Source organism: Camelus bactrianus, chromosome X, assembly GCF_048773025.1.
Source record: "Camelus bactrianus isolate YW-2024 breed Bactrian camel chromosome X, ASM4877302v1, whole genome shotgun sequence".
NCBI lineage: Eukaryota > Metazoa > Chordata > Mammalia > Artiodactyla > Camelidae > Camelus > Camelus bactrianus.
Genome location: NC_133575.1, coordinates 111,664,774 through 111,681,581, shown reverse-complemented (window position 1 = coordinate 111,681,581; position 16,808 = coordinate 111,664,774).

Below are 16,808 nucleotides of genomic sequence, written 5' to 3'. Positions count from 1 at the left end.
TCTCAGGAACTACTCAAATTATATCTGCATTTGAACATTTCAGTTTATTATGCTTCAAAAAAGAAACAAAAAGGACATTTTAAAAGGACATTTAAAAGATGCTTTTAAAATATTCATTGTTCATTTTAAAGAATACTATATTTTTAAAAAAGAAATATAAGAGTGGCTCTTAGGAGCAGGCAGATGTACATGATGATTGAGTCTTCCTAGAAAGAGGAGAAGTTGATAAGCAATAGCATAAAGAAAATGTGTCATCAGATATGAAAGAGTTAGCAGGAATAAAATCAGATGGAATTAGGACTTCTCTTTCTGAAAAGTATAAACTGTTGCAAAGAAACAATGCTACCACCATAACAATGAGCAAGCAGGATGAACTGCAAAATAAAGTTCTTTTTTTTTTTTTAACCAATCAGGGAGCTGAAGTTTCAAAGACATATAATAATCTAAAATCCGGAAAATAATGTGCCTCTCCTAGGAGTAAAAACACATATGAATGCTTTAACAATCCGTGTAGCAGTGTTGAGAGGAGTAAAAGGTTGTCATTGACAGGGGTAGGAAGAAAACAGAATAATATTAATACATTTTTTAGGCCAAGTGTGGAGTTCATAACAGTTTTAAATGGAATATGTATATATAAACCCAGAAATTATCAAAACTGACACAAGAAATAGAAATTTGGAATAGCCATATAGCCATTAAAAATTACTTCACTGTTGAATTCTATCTAACATTGAAGGAAGATATTGGATCAATGGTCTGCAAAATCTTTCAGAAATAGAAAAAAAAAAAAATCACTACCCCACTCATTTTATGAGACTATTATTACCCTGAAACCAAAACCAAAGATATTACAAGAAATATATATCAGAAACAAATATTTTCATTAATGTAGATTAAAAACTCATTACATAATAATACCAAATCTAATTCATCAAGAGATAAAATTGCATCATCAAGTATGCTTTATCCCAGGTTTGCATGTTTGCAGTAATGTAGGAAAATTAATTAGTGGTAGTCCATGTAGCATTTAATAAAATGATTAGATATTAATTTAGAATCATTGGTGGATAAAGAATAGCAGAAATATAATTGTTGATTCTGTTTATCTCTGTATCTAACTCTCTACATACAATTTTTTATATCTCTTTATAAACAGATAAACTTTTTTTTTAAATATTGGAAGTATGCATTTATATCATTTTAATCTATCTTTCATATACCTCCTGGGCCATTAAATAATTCTCAGTAGTTTGTGGAATAGTAAATGAATAGTGTCTCTTCAAGTGAATATGAGATAATGTATTTAATCAAGCCTGTATTTGAGGACACTTTTTGTCATCTCAAAACTATTTTATTATAAAATAATGTTGTGATGGACTGCCCATACTTATTTTTTGTTAAATAGCACTTTAACTATTCTATGAATTTAAATAAGTACAAGTAATTTTCCAGGTCAACTAAACACAGGTTTTTAAATCTTTTGATAAATATTTTAATAAAAATCTGGCCTACTTGGTACTGTATGTCCAAGTTTGAAATGCTTCTACTGATCAAAATACCCAGTGAATCTCAAAAGAAAATTGGTACAAGATATAATTAATATCAAAAAAACAAGTTAAAATCTCTATAAAGCAGAAATCAAACATAAATGCAAAGCGATAAAGAGGTAAGGCTAAGAATCTTGTGAAATCTGGGAACAGCGACAAACAAAGGCAGCCAGGAATTCAAATCCCAAGAGATAGCAAAGACTAACAGTGCAGAGAACATGTGCTAGGATGAATGCCTTAAACCAAAAGTGTGGGCAGGAGTCAGCCACTCATGAAAGGATACCAAGAAAAAGCTGCAAAGTCAGACCAGGGCTAGGGTTTATCTGGTGGCGCTGAAATAGGAAGCATAGCTTACAGCTAGGATCTTGGCTAAGCTGCCCACTGGCTTAGAGACTGCATCTGTGCTAAGAAATCAATATATAATAGCGTGTTCTTCTGTGCTTCTGTTCTCAGGGATAAAGTGGAGGCAATATCAAATCCATTTGTCAAGGAGATTTGAGCATATGAAAAATGAAAAAAAAAAAAGCTCTATTCAATAAGTTGGCAAACCATTTTACGAACACATGGGGAAAATTAACATTAGAAATGCAAATAAAGTGAAAAAAATAGGAGATGCATTCACTTCTGAAGAAATGGAACTTATAAATAAATATGATTTTTACTTAAATGTGAGTAGAATTTTCAAGGAGATAAGTGAAGAAATTTCATGCATGAAAAGAAGACTGGGGTAAAAAGAGGCACTAATTGAAATAGGAAGAGGTGGATATGAAAAAATATATAAATTCTAGAAATTAAATGAATTTTTATCAAAAATTTTTAAAAAATGAATATATAAGATAAGACACAACAAAGAGTTCAAGTGAAAAGAAGAAAATATTGAGGGTTTTTTTATTTACCAATATTTAAAAGATTTTTAGAACAGTTTAAGATTTACAGAAAATTGCAAGCTTAGTACTGAGTTCCCTTACATAGTGCAGAGAGATCTCATATTCAGTTTCCACTATTTTTAGCAACTAATATTTTTGTAGTACTTTTGTTACAATAAATGAAGCAACAGTGATACATTGTTGTTAACTAAAGTCCATTCTTTATTCAGATTTCTATCATTTTTACCTAATGTCCTTTTTCTATGCCAAGATCTCATCCAGAATATTACATATTAAATTAGTCATGATGTCTCCGTAGGCTTATCATGGCTGTAAAGTCTTCTCAGACTTTCCTTGTTTTTGAACAACCTTGAAAATGAGCCACTGGGGTCAGATATTTTGTAGCATGGGTGTAGAATCTGAGTGATGTTTTTCTTAGGTTTAGAATGGAATAATATTCTTTTGAGAGGAAGACCACCGAGTTAAAGTACTGTTTTCATCACATGTAGCAAGAGCATATACTATTAACATAATTTATCATTATTGATATTAACTGATCGACTGGTTGACAAAACTGATAAACTGGCTGAGGCTTTCCCAATGGAAAGTATGCTAATTTTTTCCTTCATCCAATACTGTACCCTATTGAAAGAAATCACTACATGTAGGCAAAACTTAATCAGTAGGAAATTATGCTCCATCAACTTGATTAAGGAAACACTACATAAATTACTTGGAATTCTTCTGTAGAGAGATTTTTCTCTTCTCTCTCATTTATTTGTTTATTCAATATTTTACTTATAACAGTATGGACTCAATATTTTATAATTTGTGTTGTAATACAGTGTAATCATTTTATTGTTCAAATCGCTTCACCTTTGCCATTGGGAGCTCTTTTAGTCCACACTTGTGTCCCTTTGAAATACCTCTATCAATGTAAGGTTGGGTTTTATGTTTGTTTGTTAGCACTTGCATCTTTCTGATATTACAAGATGCTCCAGGATTATATTGTATATTTCCTGATCCATTACTAGAATCAGCCATTTTCCTAAGGAGCCCTGGTTTCTTTTGATGGAGAATGGTATTAGAAACCAAGATGTGATTGTTAGGTTTGCTCTTTGATAGCGGTGTCATGCTTCTAGGTGCTCTTAGCTGATAGAAGAAGGAAATATATATGTGTATACTAATTATATGTATAGATAGATATAGATATAAATATTTATATATAACATCTATATTAAGCTAAATATGAGTTCATACTAATGTCACGATCTCTAGTATATTACCTTGAGTCTTAAGAAGATAAGCCTTCTCCCTTACTTATCTGTAAACACCCACTATAACATTGAAAAACCTTCCTCCCTCCATCCCCCATGTATTTATCTAATTGGTCAATTCCAGTGTACATGTATAGTGAATTTCAGAATTGTTAGCCTGTACTTTCATGAGAAACAATCTTATCAGCTAAAGTATAGTACTTATGTGTGGTTAATTTTGCCTTTATTCTTAAGGATTGCACTCATTTTCAAAGTTACTTAGCTCAGCACCTTTCCCCCACCCCGTTCCCTTCAGTGAGATTGTTTCATGTATTTATAATAGAGTTAGATACTTTTTATCAAGTTGGCAATCTGTCCTGGGACCCCCTACCTCCCCAAAGATTCTTTTCTAATGTGCATACAATAAAGTTTATTTTTTTGTGTTGTAAAGTTCTATGGCTTTTGAAAATCTGGCATACTGCCAAATATTCACTCTTACAGTATCATACAGAATAGCTTCACTGCCCTCTAATATTGCCCTCTAATATTCCTTGTGCATCACCTTTTCAACACTCTCCTGTTCTCCTTGAACTCCTGGCAACACTGATTGCTTTCCATCTCCATGCTTTCATTTTCCAGAATGTCACTGGAATCATACACTATGTAGCTTTTTCTGACTGGCTTTTTTCACTTGAAAATATGTTTAACTTTCCTCCATGACTTTGCATAGCTAGATAGATTATTCATTCTTTTCCAGTTTTATTGAGATATAGTTGACATATAACATTTTGTTAGTTTAGGTATACAACATAATGATTTGATACATGTATGTACTGTGAAATGACTCAATCTAGTTAACATGTATCACCTTTTAGTTACAACTTTTTTTCCTTATAAGAACTTTTAAGCTTTACTCTTAGCAACTTTCAAATATCCAATACAATATTAAGTATATGTCTCCATGCTGTACACTAAATCCCCAGAACTTATTTATAAGCATAAATATGTACCTTTTGACCACCTTCACCTAGTTCTCCCACCCCTAACCCCACCTCTGACAACCACAAATCTGTTCTCTGCTTCTTTGTGTTCAGGTTTTTCATAGATTCCTCATATAAGTGAGCTCATACAGTATTTGTCTTTATCTGTCTGACTTCGGTCACTTAGCATAATGACCTCAAGATCCACCTATGTTGTTACAAATAGCAGGATTTCTTTCTTTTTATGGCTGATAATATTCCATTGTGTGTATGTGTGTGTGTGTGTGTGTGTGTGCTGTATAACCCAAATTTTCTCAATCCATTCATCAATGGATACTTAGGTTTTTTTCCATCTCTTAGCTATTGTGAATAATGCTGCAATGAAAATGGAGGTACATATCTTTTTGAGATAGTGATTTCATTTCATTTGAATATATACCCAGAAGTGGAATTGGAGAGCTCATTCATTTGCCATTGAATAATATTTGATTCTATGGATGTTCTACAATTTATTTATCCATTCACCTTTTGAAGGATATTTTAGTTGTTACCAAGTTTTGGCAATTATGAATAAAGCTACTATGGTAAGTGTCCATGTGCAGGTTTTGTGTTAGTCTAATTCCTTAAATCAATTGAATATATACTTAGGAGTATGATTGCTGATAAGACTGTTTGGATTTGTAAGAAAATAACAAACTGTCTTTCCAAAGTTGCCATACCATTTACCATTCCCATCAACAATGAATGAGAGGTCTTGTTACTCTGCTTTTTTACCAACATTTGGTATTTTTTGGATTTTAGCCATTCTTTTCATTCTAAATTTGATATATAATTGACAAATAAAATTTGTATATATTTAAGATGTACAATTTGATGTTTTGATATATGTACACTGTGAAATAATCACAACACTCAAGCTAATGAACGTATCAGTCACCTCATATATTTACCATTTTACTTGTGTGTGGTGAGAACACTTAAGATTAACCTCTTAGCAAATTATACAGTATTGATAACTCTAGTCACGTTGCTGTGCATTAGATCTACAGAATGTACTCATTTTGTATTATAAACTCTTTTACACGTTGACCAGCATCCCCCCTTTCCCCCTTCCCCATTTCCATCCAGCTACTGGCAACCACCATTCTATTCTCTGCTTCTGAGTTTGATTATTTTAGATTCCACATATAAGTAAGATCACATAATATTTGTCTTTTTGTGTCTGGCTTACTTAACTTGCCATAATGTTCTCTAGGTTTATCCATGTTGTCACAAATGACAGGATTTCCTTCTTTTTTTATTGTTGAATAATACTCCATTCTCTTCATTTTCTCTCTCTCTCTCTTTCTCTCTTTGTGTGTGTGTGTATCTATATCTATTTCTATGACCACATCACATAATTTCTTTATGTATCCATTGGTTGACAGACACTTAGGGTGCTTGCATATCTTGGCCATAGTGAATAATACTTCCATGAACATGGGAGTGCAGATATCTCTTTGAGAAATACTGATTTATTTTCCTTTGAGTATATACCCAGAAATGAGACTGTTGGACCATATGGTATTTCTATTTTTAATTTTTTTGAGGAACTTACATACTGTTTTCCATAGGGGCTGTGCCAATTTATATTCCCATCAATAGTTTACAAGAGTTTCCATTTCTCTACATCATCAACAACACTTGTCATCTCTTGTATTTTTGATAATAGCTATCCCAACAGGTATGAGGTGATATCTCTTTGTGTTTTTCATTTGCATTCCTCTGATGATTAGTGATGTTGAGCACCTTTTCATGTACCTATTGGCCATTCATATGTATTCTTTGAAAAACAATTCTATTTAGGTCTTTGTCCATTTTAAAATCAAGTTATTCTGAATACAAATCCTTTCACAGGTATGTGTTTTGCAAATATTTTCTCCCAGTCTGTGACTTGTCTTCCTGTTCTATTAACAGAGTCTTTCACAGAGAAATTTTTAATTTTAATAAATTCCAGATTATCAATTTTTCTTTCTTTGTATTTTTTCTGCTATGTTGAAAAACACTTATCCAAATCCAAGACCACTTAGATTTTCTCTTTGTTTTCTAGTAGAAGTTTTATATTTTTGCATTTTACATTTAGATCCATGACCTATTTTGAAGTAATTTTTGTGAAAGTTTTAAGTTCTTTGTCTAGATTTACTTTTATGCATGTGAATGCTCAGTTGCTCCATCACAATTTGTTGAAAAGACCATCCTTTTTCCATTGAATTGTCTTAGTTCCTTTGTCAAAGATCAATTGACTGTATTTGTATGAGTTTACTTTTAGGCTCTCTGTTCTGTTCCTTTGGCCTTTATGTCTACACTTCCACTAATATCACAGTGCTCTGATTACTGTAGCTTTATGCTAAGATGTAATCTGCTAATGAGAGTGCTCGAACTTTATTCCTCTGAAGTTGTCCTTAAGTACTGTGATGGCATTGTAAAGTCTCAATTTTAAAAAAAAAAAAATTTAGTTGTTTAAAGACAAATGAAATAATATGGTATTTAAGGGCATAGTTTTTATAATCAAACAGATCTGATTTTAAGACTTGTCTGTGTCAATTTTTAGTTTTGTGACTTTGGTCATTTTACCTCTGTGACTCCATATCCTAGTGGTGATCTTTAAAATTCATTATATTACCAAACTCATGGGTGGTTATAAAAAATCAGTTATAAAATGCATGTGAAGCATAGTGATTATCATATACTGAGTATTTAATAAATCTTATTGTTATAGAATACTGTGATTTAATTATTAGGATAATACATTTACAATAAGTTGTTGTGGTAGAACAGAGGGTTGAGATTATTTTCTACAATAAAATACAATTTTAAGTGATTCAGATACAACTAGAACCTAGGAGAACCAACTTACTGACCAGAAGCCACCAAAGAACTGCCAAAAGATGGCACTCAAGCCAAACTCCAGGAAGAAAGCCTTCCTTGAAATCTGACATTGGTTTCAAAATTAAGTACAAAGTAATTTTTCCATTAAATTAATTGTGAAATGTATTTTAATAGAAGGACTTGCACACTGCCAGCATGTTTGAATTTGGCTACAAAGATACTAACAATAATCTTCAAGACTAAAAATCTTCATTAATAATAAATGAGAAATCCCAAACTCACAGGTTCTTACATATTATTGCTGCCATATAAATACATATAATTTGATAGAGAATCAGATTCAGGAAATAGTTTCCTGGATTTACATGATTTCTATTTTATCTATCAAATAAAAACAACAGCTTGTCTTTACTCAAGTACTTGGTGTTTGTTTATTAAGGCTAATAGATAATCATCCAAAATAATTGCTAAACTTGGTAGATGACTCAGAAGAAAATAAAAATTTACTCATTGTAATAATACCAAAGTGTGTCAGTTTTGATAAGTTAGAAACTATAAATGAGTCCTTTGGGGATGTTTCCTCAATATATAGTCAAGCCCTATGCCTACATTTGATTTTATATAGGGCATGAAATATTTGAACAGGTTATAGAAATTTAATGGGGATATCTGCATTTCAGTAGATAATATCAAATGGGTGTCCTCTTTAAAACTTAAGTATTCTATGATTTCTTAATACTCTTACATAAATCTCATGTTTAACTTACAAATATTTGTCAAGTTTGGCTTTTAAAAAATATACTTTGCTAAAACTGGGCAAATCTTCTACTTTATCCTTTATATAGTAACATTTTTATACTTTTAAGTATTTTATACCTTTTAAAACCACGTGCTGTAGTTGCTTCATGTTGGTGACTTTATTATACTTTTCATTTAAACTCCATATTCATCACATATTTTAATGATTGTTCTGTATATTATTTATTATATGGTCAGATATTATAGTTATTGTATTCTGTTTCCCTTATAAATATCATATAATCTTAGTTTTATAGGTAAAATTTAATGATCACCAACAATTCATAAGTTGAAATCTCTCCAATAGTTTGGAATTTGCATGAATTTCTCTAGTTTATTTTCAAGAAAGGCTCCAGGGAAATTCCCAAGATGAGACTTGATATCATGGAAATCCAAGAAATTATCAAGGAATATTGGTGTTCCCTTAAAACAATTTAGGAGTAAACTTAAATAAGCCCCCACTGCTCAAATATAGTACAATTTAAGCAACAATAAGTGATAACTATGATTTATAGAAACACATAAATATGCTTAAATCTATGACTTTAAGATAATATTCAAAAGGTCCATCGTTGGTCACCTTTAGAAGATGCTGGGTGTTTCAGTTGGCTTGGTGTATCTTTGTCTATCCTTCAACGTTAAAGCAATGAATACCATTATATTTAAAGTTTAAATAAAATGTAGTTGAGTCATTTTTAAAAAATCTATTCTGCTAATCTTTCCCTTTTAATTGACATATTTAGACTATTTATACTTATTGTAATCATCGGTGAATGAAAGCTTAAGACTGCCATCTTTATTTGTTTTGTGTTTGATTACTCAGTTTTGTATTCATCTGTTTCATAACTCACCCTTTCCTCTGAGTCATTTGAACATATTTTAGAATTCCATTTTGGCTTATATTTTGAGGGTTTCTTTTTAGTTTATCTCTTTATATAGAATATTTAGTGGTTTCTGCAAATATTACATTATACATTTGTAACATACTGGTCTGCTGGTGTGAACATTTTACAAGTCTGGGGAAAGTGCAGACAACTTACCTCCATTTAATTCCCTTAATTCTCTGCATTAGAACATACTTTTCTTAAATGTGTTTCTCTGCATATGCTGAGAACTGTACTATACAGTGTAGAACTTTTTATTCAATCTCTAACATAATTCAGAAAGCTCAAGAGAAGGAAAGTATATTGCATATACTCATTTTATTTCCATTGTTCTTTCTTTTGTCCTGATAATCCGAGATTCCTTCTATTTCATTTCATTTTTGTGTGAAGAACTTCCTTTAGCCATTTATCCGGTATTTATCCTCTCCTATGGCACCAATGACATAGATGATAGCTCTATTTTTATTGTCCCATAGGTATCTGTGGCTCTGTTCAGTATTTTGTTCAGTCTATTTTCTCCTTGATATTCAGGTTTGTAAATCTTACTGATCTATCTTTAAGTTCGTTTATCTGTCATGTAATCTACTATTGAGCCCTCCTAGTAAGTCTTTTTATTTTGATTATTATATATTTCATGTTTCAAATTTTTACTTGGTTCTGTTTTTTTTTTAACTTGATTCTGTTTTATAACTTCTATTTCTTCGATAAAATTTTGTTTTCACTTGTTGCAAAATAATTCATAATAGATTTCTTAAGCACTTTTATCATTGTGGAGTCAAAATTCTTGTCAGGTAATTGCAGTATCTGATTCATCTTGGTGTTGGCATCTGTTGATTGTGTTTTCTCATTCAAGTTGTGATTTTCCTAGTTTAGGGTATGATGAGAGATTTTTGCTTATATCCTGGACATTTTGGGGATGATGTTAGGAAACTCTGGATCCTATTTAAATCTTCTATTTTAGCAGGCAGTCACCCAGTTTAGGTTTGGCACATGGGTCCTGGCCTACTTTTATGGGCTGTGGTTCAAATGACATTTAGTTTTTAGAGCCTTGCAGTGCTATTCTTGTGTGCTTCATTTTTATGCTACATGGAGGCCACTCTGAAAACTTGGGTGGTATTCCAAACTTTATTTCAGTTCTGAAACTTTTTGACATGCTTATTCTGAAGTTTTAAGTGTGAATTGGTCAGGGGTCTGCCTAGTATTTTCCCAGAGTTTTAAAGAATTCTTTTTTCTAGCTCTTTTCTCTCTAAGGTTTCCCCCTTGAGGGTAAGCAGGTGAGGGATACTTGCCTTCCATTCTCTCATATGAAGGTGAAGAGTGACAAAATGCAGACCTTCTTGCTCACTTTTTGCTGTTGTCACTAGCAATGGAAAAAGTGTTTCTCTGGGCTGACACTTGCAGCGATTAGGGGTCAAGGTCCAGATTCCCTACTCAGTCTCCACAGATACCATGGTGGGAAATGAAAACCTCTCCCTGGGCCATCTGCTAACACTTGGTCCCTGACAACATGATAACATCACGGGAGGAAAGTGCCTTTCTGAGTTACCTGCTGTTATTGTGTTAGGGGCAGGAGATGACACTCCCCATTAGGTCTCCATTGACACCAGCAGTGAGACAGGAAAACATCTCCCTGGACTGCCTGCTGCCACCAAGTTTGAGAGATGGGGAGCACAGGAGACCAGACTCCATCCATGGTCAGTCTTCCACTGACAATGCTGGAATGGGGGGAATTTGTTCATAGTGTTTTGCTGGGGTAGTGTGGGCATTAAAAAAGGTTTTCATCCTGCTGAATTGTGCCTTTCCAAGTCCTTTGGCTCCAAATTGTACCTTAAATTTGGACATATGCCTTAGCCACTGAGTTTGTCTTCATGTTTACTAAGAACATGATTTGTATATGATTCACCAGATTTTAGAGAAACAAATAAAATAATTGTTTAATAAATGTGAACATTCCATTGGTTGCCACTCTGTGGCCCAACTCTACAAAACTGACTGTTGATTCCAAATTCTAGTTAATTCTGTCTGCCTCTGAGTCCTGACACTGCCTTTGAACATAGCCTATATGCCCACCCTGCCTTCCCACACAAGTAAACCACCCTACCAAGTCTCAAGTACAGAAATATCTGTATTTTCATTCTGCCTTGGCCCAAATATTTTATCCCCCTGTCTGGCTTCCATCACCCCAAGTTTGTGTGTGTGTGTGTGTGTGTGTGTGTGTGTGTGTGTGTGTGTGTTTGCAAGTTCTCTGATGGGAAGGGAGAGAAGGAAGGGAAGAGGCAGGTGTGTGAGAAAGCAGGTAAGTGGAGCCCTGTAAGGCTGGGCTCCAGACCAGTGGGTCCACTGTTAGCCAGATATTGGGAGATAAGTATTGGATGAGGACTGTGCTGAAGATTAATTTCTTCCTTAACACTATCCCACTGGCAAGAAGGAAAAATAATGGAGTTTCTGCATGTGTTTGGGATGGAGGGTGATGTTAGGGTCTAAATATTGTGATATATTTTGATAATATGTATGTAAGGTTCAAATGACCACATTTTAATACTTTAATAAACATGTATTCTACAAGAAAGTTAATTTGGAGGGTTCCCTGTTATACAACTGGCCTGAGACACAGGCTGATTTAGCTATCCCTGTGCCTTTATAAAGTTGAGTCCTTAATGGTTTGGAATTGTTAAAGCTTGGTTCTAGCACACATCCAGTCTGAAATCCCTGTGGTAGGATATAATATATATAACCCCCGAGTTTAAAGAGTAGATTCTGAATAAACAAGAACAACACAGCGATTTGAAAGAAAAAGAGAAAACTTGGGGTTAGTTTAGTTTCATCATTCTATGTGATGTGACTTTTTTTAAAATTGAGGTATAATTGATTCACAACATTATGTTAGTTTCAGGTTTACAGCAGAGTGATTATTTTGGCAGATTATATTCCTATATCATAGGTTATTACAAGATAATAGGTATAATTGTGCTATACAGTATATCTTTGATGGTTATCTATTTTATATATAGTGGTTTGTATCTCTTAATCCCATACCCCTAATTTCCCCCCACTTTCCTCTCCCCTTTGGTAGCCACAAGTTTGTTTTCTTTATCTGAGTCTGTTTCTGTTTTGTATATACATTCATTTGTATTATTTTTTGGATTCCACATATAAGTGATATCATACAGTATTTGTCTTTCTCTGACTTATTTTACTAAGGATGATAATCTCTAGGTGTGTCCATGTTGCCACAAATGGCAGAATTTCATTCTTTTATATGGCTGAGTAATATTTCAGTGTATATATACACAACATCTTCTTAATGCAATTATCTGTTGATGGGCACATGGGATGCCTCCAGGTCTTGGCTATTGTAAATAGTCTTGCTATGAACATTGAGGTGCATGTATCTTTTTGAATGAGTGTTTTCATTTTTGTAGATATATGCCCAGGAATGGAGTTGCTGGATCATATGGTAGTTCTATTTTTAGTTTTTTAAGGGCCCTCCATACTGTTTTCCATAGTGGCTACACCAATTACATTCCCACAGTGTACAAGGGTTCCCTTTTCTCCACATCCTCTCCAAAATTTCTTATTTGTAGGCTTTTTGGTGATAGCCATTCTGACAGGTGTGAGGTGATATCTCATTATGGTTTTGATTTGCAGTTCTCTTTTAATTCATGATGTTGAACATTTTTTGTGTGCCTGTTAGCTATCTGTATGTCTTCTTTGGAAAAAATGTCTGTGCAGGTCTTCTGCCCACTTTTTTATTGGGTTGTTTTTTGATATTGAGTTGTATGAGCTCTTTGTATATTTTGGATATGAACCCTTCTTTGATTGCATCATTTGCAAATATCTTCTCATAGGTTGTATTTTCATTTGCCAGTGGCTTGTTTCCTTTGACGTGTGATGTGTAAGCAAGCAATCAAGTATTTAATAAGAGACATTTCTATGGAAACAAAATAAAAACAAAGGTTGATGTTTGGAGCAAATTATAAACCAGTTTCTGAGCTTAGTGGGCAGCTAGTCAGAATTTGTAGATGTCAGGGTCAAAGCATTGTTTGCAGTTTTAAACGTTTCTGATGATGTCACTGGGTGTTCAGGCAAACCTTCTGAGTGGCTTACACAGCAAGACACATGAAGATTATCTAAACATGGGCTATTGTGGGGATTCCTCTTAAGTTTATATCAAATTGGTCAGCTACAGTTTGCAGGGCTTCAGGGAAAGGGCAGCTTGAGTTCTCAATGATTCTAAGTCAAAAGTGGGAAAAAAATCAGGCCTGTAATTTTCTTTTTTTTTGTGGTGTCTTTGTCTGGTATTAGTATCATAGTAATGCTGACCAAATAGAATGATTTTGGAAGTATTTCTGCCTCTTCAAAGTTTTGGAATATTTTGAGAAGGTAAGTATTAACTCTTCTTTAAATATTTGTTAGAATTCCCCTATGAAGCTTTCTGGTCCTGGACTTTCTGTTGTTGTTGGGAATTTTAAAATTACTGATTCAATTTCATTAGTAGTAATCCACCTGTTCATATTTTCTCTTACTTCCTGATTCATCCTTGGAAGATTGTATGTTTCATCCTTGGAAGATTGTATGTTTCTAGGAACTTTTCCATTTTTTTCTAGGTTGTCCAACTTGTTGGCATGTAACTCTATAACATTCTCCTATGATTATGTTTCGGTGATCAGTTGTAAATTCCTTTTCATTTCTAGTTTTATTTATTTGGGCCCTCTCTCTTTTTTATCTTAGTGAGTCTGGCCAAAGATTTATATATTTTGTGTGTCTTTTCAAAAAATAACAGCTCTCAGTTTTATTGATCTTTGCTATCGTATTTTTGATCTCTTTCATTTATTTCCACTGTGATCTTTATTATTATTTCCTTCCTTCTACTAACTTTGGGCTTTGCTTGTTCTTTTTATAATTCCTTTAGGTGTAAAGTTAGGTTGTTTATTTGAAATTCTTTTGTTTCTTGAAGTAGGCCTGTGTCACTATAAACGTCCCTCTTAGAATTGCTTTTGCTGCATCCCATAGATTTTGAAACTTAGTGTTTCTATTTTCATTTGTCTCAAGGTATTCTTTTATTTCCTCTTTGATTTCTCTATTGATCAACTAGTTTTTTAGTAGCATACTGCTTAGTGTCCATGAGTCTGTTTTTTCCAGTTTTCCTACTGTCATTGATCTCTAGTTTCGTATGGCTGTGATCAGAAAAGATGCTTGATATGACTTCAAACTCCTTAAATTTCTTGAGACTGTTCTGTGGCTTGACATGTGATCTATCCTGGTGAATGTTATGTTTCCCCTTGAAAATAATGTGTATTCCACAGTTTTTTGAGAAATGTTTTGTGTAAATCTATTAAATTCATCTGGTCTGATGTGTTATTTAAGGCCACAGTTCTCTTATTAATTTTCTCTCTGGATGACTTATCCATGATGTAAGTGGTATATTAAAGTCCCCTACTATTACTATAGTACTGTCAATTTCTCCCTTTATGCCTATTAATATTTGCTTTATAGATCAGGTGTTCCTATGTTAGGTATGTATGTTTCTGAATGTTATATTGTCATCTTGAACTGATCATTTTATCATTATGCAATACTTTTTAAAGACTTTGTTTAAAAGTCTATTTTATCTGATAGGAATATGCCCACCTTCTTTTAGTTTCTATTTCCATGCAGTATCTTATTCCATCTTTTTACTTTCAGGCTGTGTGTATCTTTAGGTCTGAAGTGAGTCTCTTGTAGGTAGCATATAGATGGGTCTTTCTTTTTTTTAATCCATTCATCCATTCTATGTCTTGATTGGAGCATTTATTCCATTTACATTTAAAGTGATTATTGATTGATAGATATGTACTAACTGCCAATGTGTTACTTGTTTTCTGGTTCTTTTCGTAGTTCTTCTCTGATATTTTCTTCTTTTAGTCTAGTCCTTTGTGGTTTGATGGTTTTCTTTAGTGTTGCATTTGGATTTCTTTCTCTTTTGTGTGTGTATTGTAGGTTTTTGGTTTGTGATTACCACAAGGTTTTCAAAACCAGATAGAAGGGCTAGTCTCCCCAGTGCTAGACTCCAGGGCTGGGGTGTCCAGTGTGTGATTTGAACCCCTCACTTTTTAGGGAGGATCTCCTAGTGTGTAATATTCCTTTCCTCTTTTGGGTCACCGGCTGGGGGTGTGGGTCCTGGCTAGATTGCTTCTCTCTCCCTCCAACCCATCTTGGAGTGCTTTTACTTTATATTCTTAATTGTAGATGAGCCATTCTGCTAGTCTTCAGGTCATTCTCTTAAAGAGTTGGTCTATATGTGGTTGCAGTTTTGGTGTGTTCATGGGAGAAGGTGAGCTCACAGTTTTCCAACTCTGCCATCCTGTTCCTACTTCTGAATTTTATATAACTTTTAGAGCATTTACATTAATAACATTTTTCCATACACTATAACTTAAGATGGTTTACAATCACTTATTTGACAATGGTCCCCATGGAATTTAATGTACCAAATAAACCTAATTAGTTTGATAGCTCTCTTTTAAAAGGAGAGAAAACAAATCTTATGAGATGTTCCAAGGGCCTACTTGAAATCCCCCACATTATTTCCAGGTCAATAAGGCTTTATTGAGAATTTACTTTGGGGGAAAGTTTGTCAAAATATCAAAAGGTTTTAAAACACTTGGTTGGAAAAGATCATCATTCACTATGAAACAATACTTATGAACTTCTATGTGAAAAAATGGAAGAACAATTGGAAGGAAAGAAGACTTGCCCAGAGGAAGGGCATGATTGTCAGTGGGCTCTGTTAGGCTGGTTTTCCTCTGATGCTTACTTCATCTTCTCCTTGTTCCCAAAGCAAGCTCACAACTCGCCATGAGCAATGACATGGCACCTTCATGGTGATAGCTAAAGCTGGTTTGATTCTGGAATCTCCTCCCTTGCCCAAATCACTGCTGAGTGGTCCATCTGAGGGGGCCTCTTGTATCATCCCAGCTCAGCAGATTGTAGTCACAGAGGTGAGACCAGTAGAAGAGACTCATAATCAACTTAAGGAAGCATGGGAAATGGCAAATGATTGTATTTTTAGACACTGAGGTTCACGATGGTTTGTTCTGCAGCCACAGGTTGAATGTCAACTCTGGTATCCTTTAGCCTAATGGGCAACCCTGAGAGATCAAACTGCTTATTTCATTTATGCTTCAGGCAATTTAACTTTTCCAAACTATATTCTTCCACAAATGTGTGATGAAGATACACACTGCCTTCTTGGGGGTTTTAGTTGGTTAAATGACATAATATATGTGCTCTTAACCAATTCACCATATTGCCACTATGGAACAAAGCCTAGAGGGAAAAAAAATTGGAAGTGACTATGTATAATTGAAAATTTTGCTACAGCTGATACAAAATTTTTAAAAATCTTAGAAAATACTTTGAAAATATTAAAAATATGAGACCAAGAGTCAAGTTATTGCTCACAAATCAATCAGAAAAGATATGATAGAGTCAAACATTGGAATGAAATCATGTTTAAAAAATATTTACTAGTCTACTTAATGTCCTTGTAAAATACTTATGTGGGAAAAGTTTATAAGAAAATGGCGTACAAATTTTGACTCCAACCTACAAACTTTATATAAACATG